The sequence below is a fragment of the Stegodyphus dumicola genome, chromosome 9 (assembly GCF_044657685.1).
Source record: "Stegodyphus dumicola isolate Sdum_Otavi_A_Nest chromosome 9, ASM4465768v1".
In the NCBI taxonomy this organism is placed as follows: domain Eukaryota; kingdom Metazoa; phylum Arthropoda; class Arachnida; order Araneae; family Eresidae; genus Stegodyphus; species Stegodyphus dumicola.
The window spans coordinates 104,074,812-104,087,078 of NC_140776.1; positions in this window are offsets into that span (position 1 = coordinate 104,074,812).

Sequence of the window (12,267 nt, forward strand, 5' to 3'; positions counted from 1 at the left end):
CCTCAAGGGTAACTGTTTCGTATTCACTTTAGATCTGAAATGAGCCATGAAAATTATCGCCCAACCGGTATAGTGGTTAGCGTCGCTGACTGCCGTACCGAAGGGGTCGGGGTCGAATCCTGGAGAAGGCATAGATGTTTGTAACTGTATGTGGGCACTCTAAATATGTGGAGAGCCGAACGTCCTCTCGAGAAGTTGGTGTTAGGGAAAGAGTGGTGGGAGGCCCTCGGACCCGTTTTCCCAGGATGCTCTCCATCAAAATTTGGGAGCGGAACTGATTAAATCGCACTGTCACCTGTATACTGTTGCCACCGATAGGCGTAGTGCTGTGCTAATTGCAACGAAGATTTTTATTGGGCTGACGATTAGTCAAAAACAAACATGAAAATTCTCTTGCAGCTAGTCCACTCGCTGGGGTTTGATCCCGGCAAGATTAATTCATTAGGCCCCTCAGCGGCTGCGCGCTAAAGTCGCTGAACTCTGATAGTTCGTTTCGGAGCTCGAGTCCCTAGAGGAAAGTTTGCCTTGATGGAGTAGTTTCTAAAGGAAACGTGTTTCCATCCATCTTACACACCAAGGAAACCACGATAATGCTCATGCAATCGATCCGTTACACGGGATTTGAACCCAGCTTGAAATATTAATGTTCAGCAGTTTTACCACTTGGCCGTTGATGAGCATGATTAATTTCAATTCTAAACTGACAAAGAGAAATTTAAGGGAATGAATGCAATCATTCCCATATTTATTATTTACTATAACTATATTGTAGTTAATATGAGAACTATATTGTAGTTAATACTGAGAATTTTTATTTGATGTTTTTAACTGTATTTTTGTTTTAAACTGTATTGAGTGTGCTGCGTTAACTATGAGGTTGATTATTATAGGGCAAGAGGGTTGCAGCACACTCGATATTACATTAGAGTAGATTATCATTACTACGATTATGAGTTTTCCTTTTACTTTATTTTACTTCATAATATTCCCTTTTGTGTTTGTTTTCTTATTTTTCTGTTTCTCTGTTTCTTATTTTTCTGTTTTTTTATTCCCCACCTCCTCATCTTGGTTTTCTCTCGGGTCCCATTTTTGGCTATAAGATGAATTTACATTCAGTAGGTCAGCTGAGTTAAGCTCAGATCCTAACTAACTAACTAACCACATATGAAGCTGCTAGGGGTATTGCCAGAGATGCGTTCGATATTCAGGCATCAAAAAGAATTGTTTTGGAAAAATTGAAGATTTTATTTTGACTGCTGGGAAGAACAATGAAACATTTCGGATAAAAAGAAAGGTTATCTTTTAAACTTCGAAGTTTCTAAGAATATGAGAATGATATGCGATATTGATTACAATCAAATAATTACTGAGCATCGTCTTTGAAAAGATTTAATTTGTAAATTTTGGATGCTGAAAGCAATGCAAGACATTTCGTCGAAGATTGTGTATTTTTGTGTGATGTTAGGGAAAAACATGGCAACATAAAGGGATCCTATTGCCACAAAAAGGTTTTAATTTTCAAAGGAGTTGATGAGTCGTGTAAATGGTAATAGAACAGAGCTGGGAATTTTAATTTGATATTTGTAATTGTACATACAGGGTGTTTATAAAGTCCCGGACCCATTTTGATGTTTAATAACTCATAAAATAATGATGATATAAACAAACTTATGGCATTTATTGATGGAATAACTTATATATTTTCCTTTTCAGGTTTGAATATCTTTACTTTTGTAAATATCGTCTGCGATTGGGGTTAATTTCAGATAATTTCATTTTCCAATCTAAATATCTGTACTTTTCTAAATATTGTCTGCTTATTAATTGCATTTTTCTCTCTTTTGTTTTTGGTTACCTGATATAACGCCGATGGACTTTTTCCTTTGGGGATTTGTGAAGGACAACGTTTACAGGAGGAGAGTGTCGAACATTGATGACCTAAAAGCCAGAATTACAACCGCAATACCCTCTGTGGATGCCGACATGCTTGCCGGTACCTGGCGTGAAATTAAATATCGACTTGATATTCTCCGTGCGACGAAGAAGGCACGCGTGGAAGTTCATTGACAAGGGTCATGAAATTTGTGAGTCTATCTAACCATTTATGTTATTAATTTTAATCTATCTTTATTATTTTATGAGTTATTAAACATCAAAATGAGTCCGGGACTTTATAAACACCCTGTATTTTATTTTATTTTATTTCTTGGTATTAATTATTGGTTTTTGAGTATCCCTTTGTGTGTGTGTGTGTGTTTTAGGTGAGCTGTGTTAACCATGAGGATGATTATTATCGGTTTGGAAGTTTACAGCTATTCATATATTACATTGACACAAGAGACATTACCACACAAGATAAAAACCATAAAACCTGTTATGGAACGATCCCATTCTCCGAGATTTGAACCCGAACCAAACAAAGAATCAAGTAAAATAAATAATAATAGAATAGAAAAAGTATCTTGTATGATCTTCTTGCAATTTGTTTAGTAAGAATCCGATTAATTATTCGGTAAAACATACTAAATTATAAATGAATACAAGGAAAAAACTCTCACCGCCCTTTCTTGCAGCTTTATTCATAATACCAGTCCATTTTATATCGCACCCATAGTTTGTTTAAAGACAGCTTTATCCTGCTCTTTTACCCACCAATCATAATATGAATCAGTTTCCTTTAAAAATCCTCCACGAAGGCACTCCTTCACTTAGGCAGATACCCCTTGTGCGTTGTGCTTTAATCAATTAACCACCGTCCTTCCCTTAATAACATTTGATATTTGAATTCATATTTGTCTCAGTCATATAAAACCGAGATTTACAGTTTAAAGTAGTGTGGTGTGGTGTATTTAATTATGGCAAAGCACACTAGGGCTATCTGCCTAAGAGGAGGGATGCCTTTCGTGGAGGACTTTCTAAGGGAAACTGGCTCGTATACACGTTACACATGGGGAAAACCACGAAAACACCCATGCAGCCAGCCCGTCCGCGGGATTCGAACCTCGGACCGAACTACCAGTGTTCAGCGACTTTACCGCTCGGCCGCTGGTGGGCCCAGTTTAAAGTAAGTTCATATTCTTTTCCTTGTACCACAATTTAAAGTAGTTTATAATCAAGTCAAAATCAATTTCCATTGCGATACTTACAAAATTTAGACTTTCAGAAGTTACTATGAGTCGGGATGACTCATTAAGAAATATACGAGATCTCCAGTGACGCAGTTCTATACATTTTATTGATTATTAATGACACTCATGGCAGACATTTAAATAATTGTTTTGGGCTGTGCTTATAGAATTTTTTAAAACATTTTTAAAATGTAATTTAAAAAATTAAACAAGGTGCGGATCTCTGGGAATGCGAAGCACTGATAGTTCTATTTGGGTCTATCTGTCTGTCTGGTTAAATTTTGTTTCAAAATCTCAATTTTGTCATTCACAAAAAAAGTAAAGAAATAAAGAAAAAACTCGGAAAGCGCTCAGATTTTAACGGTCACCCAAAACAGCTGTTTCAAAATTTATATATGGTTTATCGGTAGAGATTATCAGTAGAGAGTACTCAGGTGAAATAGCGAACATTTTCTAAGCTACTAGCGAATATAGATTTTGACTGACATGAAAAGATTATTTTATTATTAACTTTTGTACATTTGAAAAGTGAAAAATATTTAGAGTAATTCTATAAAATTATTTAATGATTTTAGTTAGATGTGCCATGAATTGAATGCATTTTCACTTAAATCAATCCAATTAAAAAGTAAAAAAAGGAATATTCTTAAAAATTGTGTTTATTGCTTTTAAATAACTTAGTTTGTTATCAATTAAATTTGAAGTCAAATAACAAAAATCAGCGTTGTTGTTTTGCTTTAATTAGATGGATTAAATTTAAAACAAAAAAAAAAAAGAAAAGAAAAGAAAATCTGAAAAGTTTCAGATTTTAAATTAGGTCCAAAGGATCGTTTTTTAGCATTGTGTGTGTTACCTTTATTTATTAAATATCATGATTTTCGCACCTGAACCATAAAATTCAGTTCAAGAGCAATATCGGAAAATAATTTTAAATTGAGTATATCTTTAGAATTTCTCATACGCGGTCTCACGCACGGGAGATATTTTTTTCTGTACAACATTGCCATTTCTCGCTTTGAAATCGTTTAGTTTTTTAATCAAAAGTTCGTTGAAGTGTTACAAAATCTGAAATCGATAATAAAACAAATTTCAAATTCAAATTAGGGCTTCCACATGCCCATATTCTATGGAAGATTATGTTAGTCAAACTTTTATGGCTCTAGGTACTGTTGTTTTATCACAATGCGAAAAACATATATACATTTATACAGATTCTTCATTATTTAATTTCTGCAGATATAATACAGGGCGATAATATTTGGTGGCAAGAAAAAGTGATGCAGCCTTTTAAAATTTTGAAAAGTGATACAGCCTTTTAAAAGTTTCAAGACAAATTTCCCTTTGAGCTAATAAATATCTTACATTTTTCCAAATGGCAGCAGAATCAAATGAAAAGTGAAACAACGCAAAATCGTGTTTCGAGACTAATAACCCTTCTTGGGGTAAAATATATATTTGAAAAGTGAAATATATATAATGTGATTCTATAGAAATATTTAATGTTTTTAATTAGATAGATCATGAAATAAATGCGTTTCTATTTAAATCTATCACTTTTAAATGTAAAAAAACAACTAATATTTAGTTTGTTCGTCAATAATAGACTAAATTTGAGAGATAAAAATCTTACATTTTGCCAAATGGCAGCAGACTTGAGTGAAAAGTGAAACAACGCATTAAAGTAAAGTAAAACAACATAAAATCCCGTTTCAAGACTAATAAGACCATTTGGGCAAATAATTATCTGTTTGTGTTTTTGTAGGCCTATGTACATCAAATTGTAGAGAATAACGAAATTATAAATGGCTTATCTAAGATTGCGTAGCATATCAAGTTCTACAACATATTTTTAAATGTTAGAGTCAATGTCACTGGAACCAGTTTATATGCACTGATTGCACAAATTTCTTACGAAATCTGTTCTGAGCATCAGTTGAGAACGAAAAAAATATCCAGTAAAATTCGCCAAATGACCTTCATGTTACCGGCAGCCCTAAAGAACAGGTTTAAAATCATACAATTTGATAACTGTATATTACAAATTCATTTTCGCTTTTCACAGCAAAATCATGATTTTAAACTTCATTTCAACTTCCATTTGCTATCATAACAAGAAAATTATTATATTACAGTTCAATTATATCATTGTTTTAGATTTCGAACTTTTTTCGTGTATCGACCTCATATTAAGGAATGCCTTTTTTTTCCATTGACCCCCCTACGTTTTTCTGCATAATATACAATACACAACATAATTACAATAAAATATTTGCACATAAATAATTAAAGATAATAATTACATTAAAATAGGAACAAAATTATTGAAAAAAATGGTTTATTATATTTATGTTTAATTATAAGCCCAAAGAGCGTTGGTCCCGAAGGGTTCTTAATTTCGTTTTGGCATCTTGCGTTGATTCACTTTTCAAACTGTTGCCACCAAATATTACAGCCCTGTATTATATTTAAAGAAATTAATTAATGAGGAATATGCATAAATATATGCATACTTCTCCCACTGTCATAAAACAACGGTAGCTAGAGCCATCAAATTTTGAATAACGTAATCCTCTATCAAATAAGGGCATCTGGAAGTCCTAATTTGGAATTTAGAACTTGTTTTATTATCTATTTCATATTTTGACAGACATTAAAGAATTTTTTATTGACAAGTTCAACGATTTCGAAGCGACGAATGGCAACACTCTGGAAAAAAAAAAAGACTTTTTTATCTCCAGCGCGCGAGGATGTGTTTCGGAAATTCTAAAGATATGCTCATTAAAAAATTGTTTTGTGATATTGCAGCTGAATTGAACTTTATGGTTTAAGTGCGAAGAACATGATATTTGCTAAATAAAGGTAACACACAAAACGTTAAAAAAACGCCCCTCTGGTGTAATGTAAAATCTGAAAGATTTCAGTTTTTTTATTTTTACTTTATTTTATTTTTTGTTTTATTTTTATTTATTTTTATTTTTAATTTTACAAATATAAATAAATTTTCAGAAACAAAGTCACAGATTCTGACTGCAGAAAAGTTTGGTTTCAACTAATGTAGAGGCTAGGCTTACTTCATGAATTGTATTGATTGATGGAATGTTTTTAATATCTGGCGTAAAATTTAAGTGTAATGTAATTTTTGAAAAATTTAGATTTAAAAATATTCAACTTGTTTCTTATTTTTCTAATAGTTTTGAGTTCTTCTTAATTTTTATAATATATTTTAAATATATCATATTTTTTTTAAATATTATTGGTTTTTAAAAATACGTTAAATAATCTTTGTATACTTTTCCTCCATATTTATTTTATATTTCTTCTTTGCTACATAACCCAGCTATATACCAATAAACAATTAGTAATCAATTTTGTTTGATAACAAATTTTGTTTATATGTGAGAATGTAATTATGTTAAGCAAATGCCGGTGCATATTTGTCGCAGATGCGGTCAAGAAGGGGAGCAGGACGTTAGTTATGTTTAGGTGTCATTCAATATCAATATATCAGAAGTAAGAAATAGAATGGAGCTGTAGCGAGGCCTCTCATCTGTTCTTCACTGTAAGTTATTGGTTACCAATGTGTACATGGATGTACATAGTACTAAACTGGAGATAAATTACATAGGTGTCAAACGTTTTGAAGAGCATTTTTTTTTCTTTTACGTATTAATAAACAATTCAATAGTACTATTAGTATGTAGTTTGAGAGATTATAAATAACATATATCTACTTATAATGATGTTATTGATTATATCTGTTTGTTTGTTAAGATTTTATTACGTTTTATTATCATTTTCGTTTAGGAATTTCATTTTTATCCCTCCTGAGCAATATGTACTATATATAGGTCACGAGGCTGAAAGGCTTGCGATCCACTGCTATAAACAAATAATCCGTTCCAATTTCAGTTGAACAACGCTAATTAGCACTTCAATTGTTTATGTAAAGTATCCTAGTTTTTAAAATCCTTCGTACTGTCTAACGTGAAATTAATTAGTTAACCATCTTAAGAATGATTTTGTGTTTTTATTTAATTGAATATGGAAAATCATACGAGGGCTGGTTGAAGAAGGCAAGGTTTCCTGGATAATTTTCTGGGAAACAAAATAGGCTGGTGTTAAGAAAAACCTCGAAAATACACACAGTGGTAGGCTGTAAAGTAGCTCGTGCAATCACTATGCTGAATTTACCTCTAATTTCTAATCCCCTTGTTCTTTTTGATTGCTAATTTATTTAGTCATTAAAAGAACATGTGTTACCCACCGAACTTCGTACGTTAGTCTACTAAACGACCTTGAAACTCAATGAACAATATTTTTGTTACAATAAGATCTAAGACTTTACAGTATTTTAGATTTAGAGACGCTTTTTGGAAACGGAAAACACTTTAAGAAAATTTAATTTAAAACCTGATGTAAAAAGGTTTGCGAAAAATCATCATTCGACTGAGATCCTCCAAAAGATCAACTGATGTAAAGGAAAAAAATAATGTGCGGTAGCTTGTGCCATATATATTTATTGGCTATTTTATGTAATTTCTGCAATATTTTCATCTATAATCATTTGAAATAATTCTCTAAATATAACTCAGTGCAGAAAAAAATAAGGTACATAAACCGCTTAGAAATGAAATCAGCACTGATATTCACTTTAAGAAATATCATAAAGCTTAAAAAATCTAGGAAGACAAGTAATTCTGTAGAATACTATATATCTCTTTATCATTGAATTTCGCTGAATTACTCTTTATCAAAGACATGTAAATATAATTTAATAATTTAATGTATATGTAAATTCCGAATTAAAAACAATTAAATGTTTACGTGGCATTAGGAAATTAACTAGAAAACGGCGACCCGCAGTTTATTTGTAATTTGAAAAATCGTCATCGTCTTTTCATCGTCTGGTCCATAGACGATGAAAAGGTTGAAAGACATTTTAGTTAAGACTGTTTCCTCAGATACTCAGATCAGATACTTCGTATACATGTAGCATAGCATTGAAAGTACAAAAATCAATACCTACACTACAGATTCATTGATGTAACAAATATGGTGTCTTTCTATTCCTGTGCCTTTAAAAAATATGCTATTCGTCTTATAGTCAATAATCCATTTTCATGGTATAAAATTGCATTCATTCAAAGAATTTATATTTTTTATTTTACTCTCTGAGGAATTGAATGCAGTGAAGTAAGAGATGGCCCCCATATTTTCCCGCGACTCCGAAAAGCGTAATCTCCTCATTTTTAACACCCCTCTGCTTAAGTTTGAATTAATGACTTGACCGCAACTGAGCAGTATTCCGGTTATCGACTCCCATAAAATTTCATCGACGCCGTAGGGATAAGTACTAACCCTGCATAGAAGCCCCGTATTAAACACATAATCAGCTCCCGATTTACAGCAGTTGTACTGGAGAAGATGTTGATAGATAGCTGAAAACCACGGCTAGTCGAAAAACAGTTAAAAATTACAGAGAAAAAAAAAAGAAATAACCCATACTGCTATCAACAGAAAAATACAATTAATGATTTATTTGTATTTTCAAGTAATTTAATTCAGAAAAATATGTTTATTTATTTCCGTAACTTAGAGGCTACCTGAAAGTAATGGTGCCTTTTTTCTACAATACTCCGTACAAATAATTTAGAACTCATTTTTATTTTGAGTTGATGACGTAACAACCCACTTATTAATTATTTTGAGTCAATGACGTAATAACCCACTTATTTATTATTTTTTGCAACCTAGCTGGCAAATTTTTCAATTTCAGATCTGTAAAACAAAGATGGTTTTGAATTAAAAAAATCTAACAGGGATGTTATATGAAATGACAGGATTCTATAGAATACCTAGGCATTTTATAAAATGTTTGTAGGCAAAGTATGAAACATCAGAAGTATTATGTACTTTACCTAAGCACCTAACATTGCATACGTATAATACCTAAACATACCACACATATAATACCTAAACATTCTACAGAATAACAGATGCTCTACAGGTAAAGTATGGAAAAAGACCATCATAAGACTATTCTATTATTTAAAAGACGTTCATCCCTAAAAATGCAAATGTTATTTTGAAAAAATAAGGAAAGACTTCCATGAAAATTTTTTTATTCAAAACACGTAAAAAAATTGGTAAGGTGATTTTAGTACGCCATAATAAATTTGTATTCTCTATCTGACTAAGACTAAAAATCATAGAAATCAATTAAATTCAGAAAAAAATCATAGGTTTCACAACGATGACCTTTTTAATATATATATATATATATATATATATATATATTTTTGGCAGGGATTGCAATGTTCAGTTCAATGACAATGGTAACATGGACACCAAAAAAAAACATCCTTATATGGCCTATTAAGTTATATGCATTCTTTGCATATAACTTAATTATATTTTCTTCATTTAAACTTATTTCCTGGATTTATTCTAGATTAGTTAACCGATGCCTCCAAGAAAGTTGAAAATGACTTAAAAATTGCAAATTTTGAAATTAAATATCCCGGTTAATTTTTGACGTACGGAATCAAACTTCTTATAATTTTATTTTTTCATACTGAATATAAAATTTTGGTAAATATAAGTATAGAAACCCGGAGACAAGATTAAAAGTTAGATTTCGTTAATTGTTCAGAATTAATTATTTAAATTTGGTACTGCTAAATCATAAATAATTTTTCTCATTTGAAACACTTCTATTATTGGAAGTATATGACTGTGACCAATGACTACGATAATAAGAGCCGGGTAAGAAATTTTAAGTCGGATAAGAGGGCTGTGTATACATACACACTTTACCCGCCCACATATATATAAACTCGGCGTCTAGGGGATTTCTAAGTTGACGATACATATTTAGGTGACTGAAGTATTTTATTTAGCTGCTGGTGGAGATATATAACTGACTATTTAAAAATGAAGAAAAGAGTGGTGATTGAGAGCTTACGTCTTTGTTGATAAATCATGTCTTAGTCGAAAGTACGACCTCCTTATCTATCATCGTCCATCTCACTGCGATACAGTTAGTCGTATTGAGTAGTCGTCTCCTGCTGTTCACATATATTTGTGTGGTACTACCGATTGGAATAAGGGAACAGTCAACATGGATATTTGCTTTCAAATATGTTATTCGAAATTTTTCGCGATTCCAATACTTTCTTTGCTTTGTGCAAGTAAGTAAAAAAAAGTGGAAATTCCAATTTTGACTACCTTCGGAAACTTCTTCGGCAAAATTATATTCAAATTGGGCTACTTTAGTGAATATAATTTTAGATATGTTAGATACCTTGATATTTTGACACAAATTGAGTAGCCTGTAATACCTCTGTTGGTGCTTTCTAGGGTAACTAATTGAATCCCTTGTTTAGTCAATATAGTGCCAAATGTTTAAGTTTTCATTTTTCCAAGTCCCTGAAACATGGACGAATATGTCAGAAAGTTAGTTAGAAAATGACTATATATCAATGAACTGGTGTAGGTGAGAAAAGGAGCAAAACGATGCATAAAAATTGAAAAAGGAAAGTCCTCTCCATGCAAAGTTAATTAAGCATCGTATATTTCAGTTGAAAAAAGGAGCACGTTTTACTTATTTCTACCTCTTGAATACATTGTGTTAATTTCAGCCCCCAAGTAGAGTGGACAGTTTTTGTTATATTTGAGTGTGTTATTAAATTCAGTTTACATATCGGTGTATTTGCAAAGATGGTAAATACGTGTGAGCAAGGGATGGTTAGTGAAGTACGAAAAGCTGATTTAAGCGCCGAAAACTATCAGCTTTCTGATACCTGATAAATAAAGAAATACTCAACTTATAATAATTTAATTTTGCAAAAAACTCTCAGAATTTTTTTCCAGTGGCGGACACTAGCTGTTATAAGCGTTGGCCACTACTGAGGTCAGAAGCGGTGGTAACTTTATTATGGAGGCACCTATTATGTGAACCACTGTTGCTTTCTATAAAGCAGATGAATATTGCATGTATTTAAATGACTTCAATAAACAGAGATCCATTTATTATCAAAGAGGAGAAAAAGTCTTAAAACATGGTTCAAAGAATCTAAAGAAAGGTTTTCAAAGGGATTTATGTTCGTTGCTGGTTTTTCCTACAATGGCAAATTTAAAATAAAGAGAGCAGAGAAAAATGTTAAGATCGTAACTCCATATATTATCAGGAACATATTTTACACCCAGTTTTCAAACGTGAAATACCTTCTCCTTACTCACAGAGTTATCAGTAAAACTGTATTGAGACAAAGAAAGTAATCACACGTCAAAATCCACTGTTAATTTCTGGGGGAAAAAATTGAACAAGAAACTGGTATCAAGTCCATTTCCTTCTCTCATATCTCTATTAAATCTTCTGATGCATCATCCACGGATTTTTGCGGTTTTCAGCTTCTAAAATACGGATTATCCCAACGACGACCTACAACCCTCCTTGGACTTTGGAAAGCTGTTTAAGTGAAATGGGATAAAATTAACTATATTGCTTAATTAACTTTGCAATCTATATTGTAAAAGGCTTTATTGTCTTGGAAATCAGGGCGTAGAAAGATAGTGAAGAATAAGGATTATCTAATATAATACTTAAAACACAAAACTTTTAGGTAAAATATTTCTGAAAATATAATGAAAATCGTCTGAAAAATGTGCGAACAGCCTCTGTAGTCATCTGGAATTCTCTGATTCGTTAAGATGTCGCTAAGATTCATATTTTTGTCAAAAGTTTAATTGCACAATTCATACAGTTGTTAAGATGGCGAAGATAATATAAGAATTTTTACCAAAATTATTCTTTACAATTATGAGCGTTTGTTGCCCAAATATCTGAAATCTGAAATTTATAATTTGAATATTTGAACAGCGGGAACTTTAAAATTGCTACACAAGGACCATGTGGAGGACCCCTGCTCTAATATCTTTACTTAGTCAATTCCCTGTTATCGTAACAATTACTCCGACTTAGTCATTCTCAATGCCTGAATTCAGTATCCTTAATGAGGCTGAAAATTCGAACTTCATACTCTGTTACTGCTGATAAAAATTCGTAATCATGCAGGATTTCGATTTGAAAAGCATGTGTTGTCTTTAAATTCGAACAAAATAAAAAATTATTGAATAA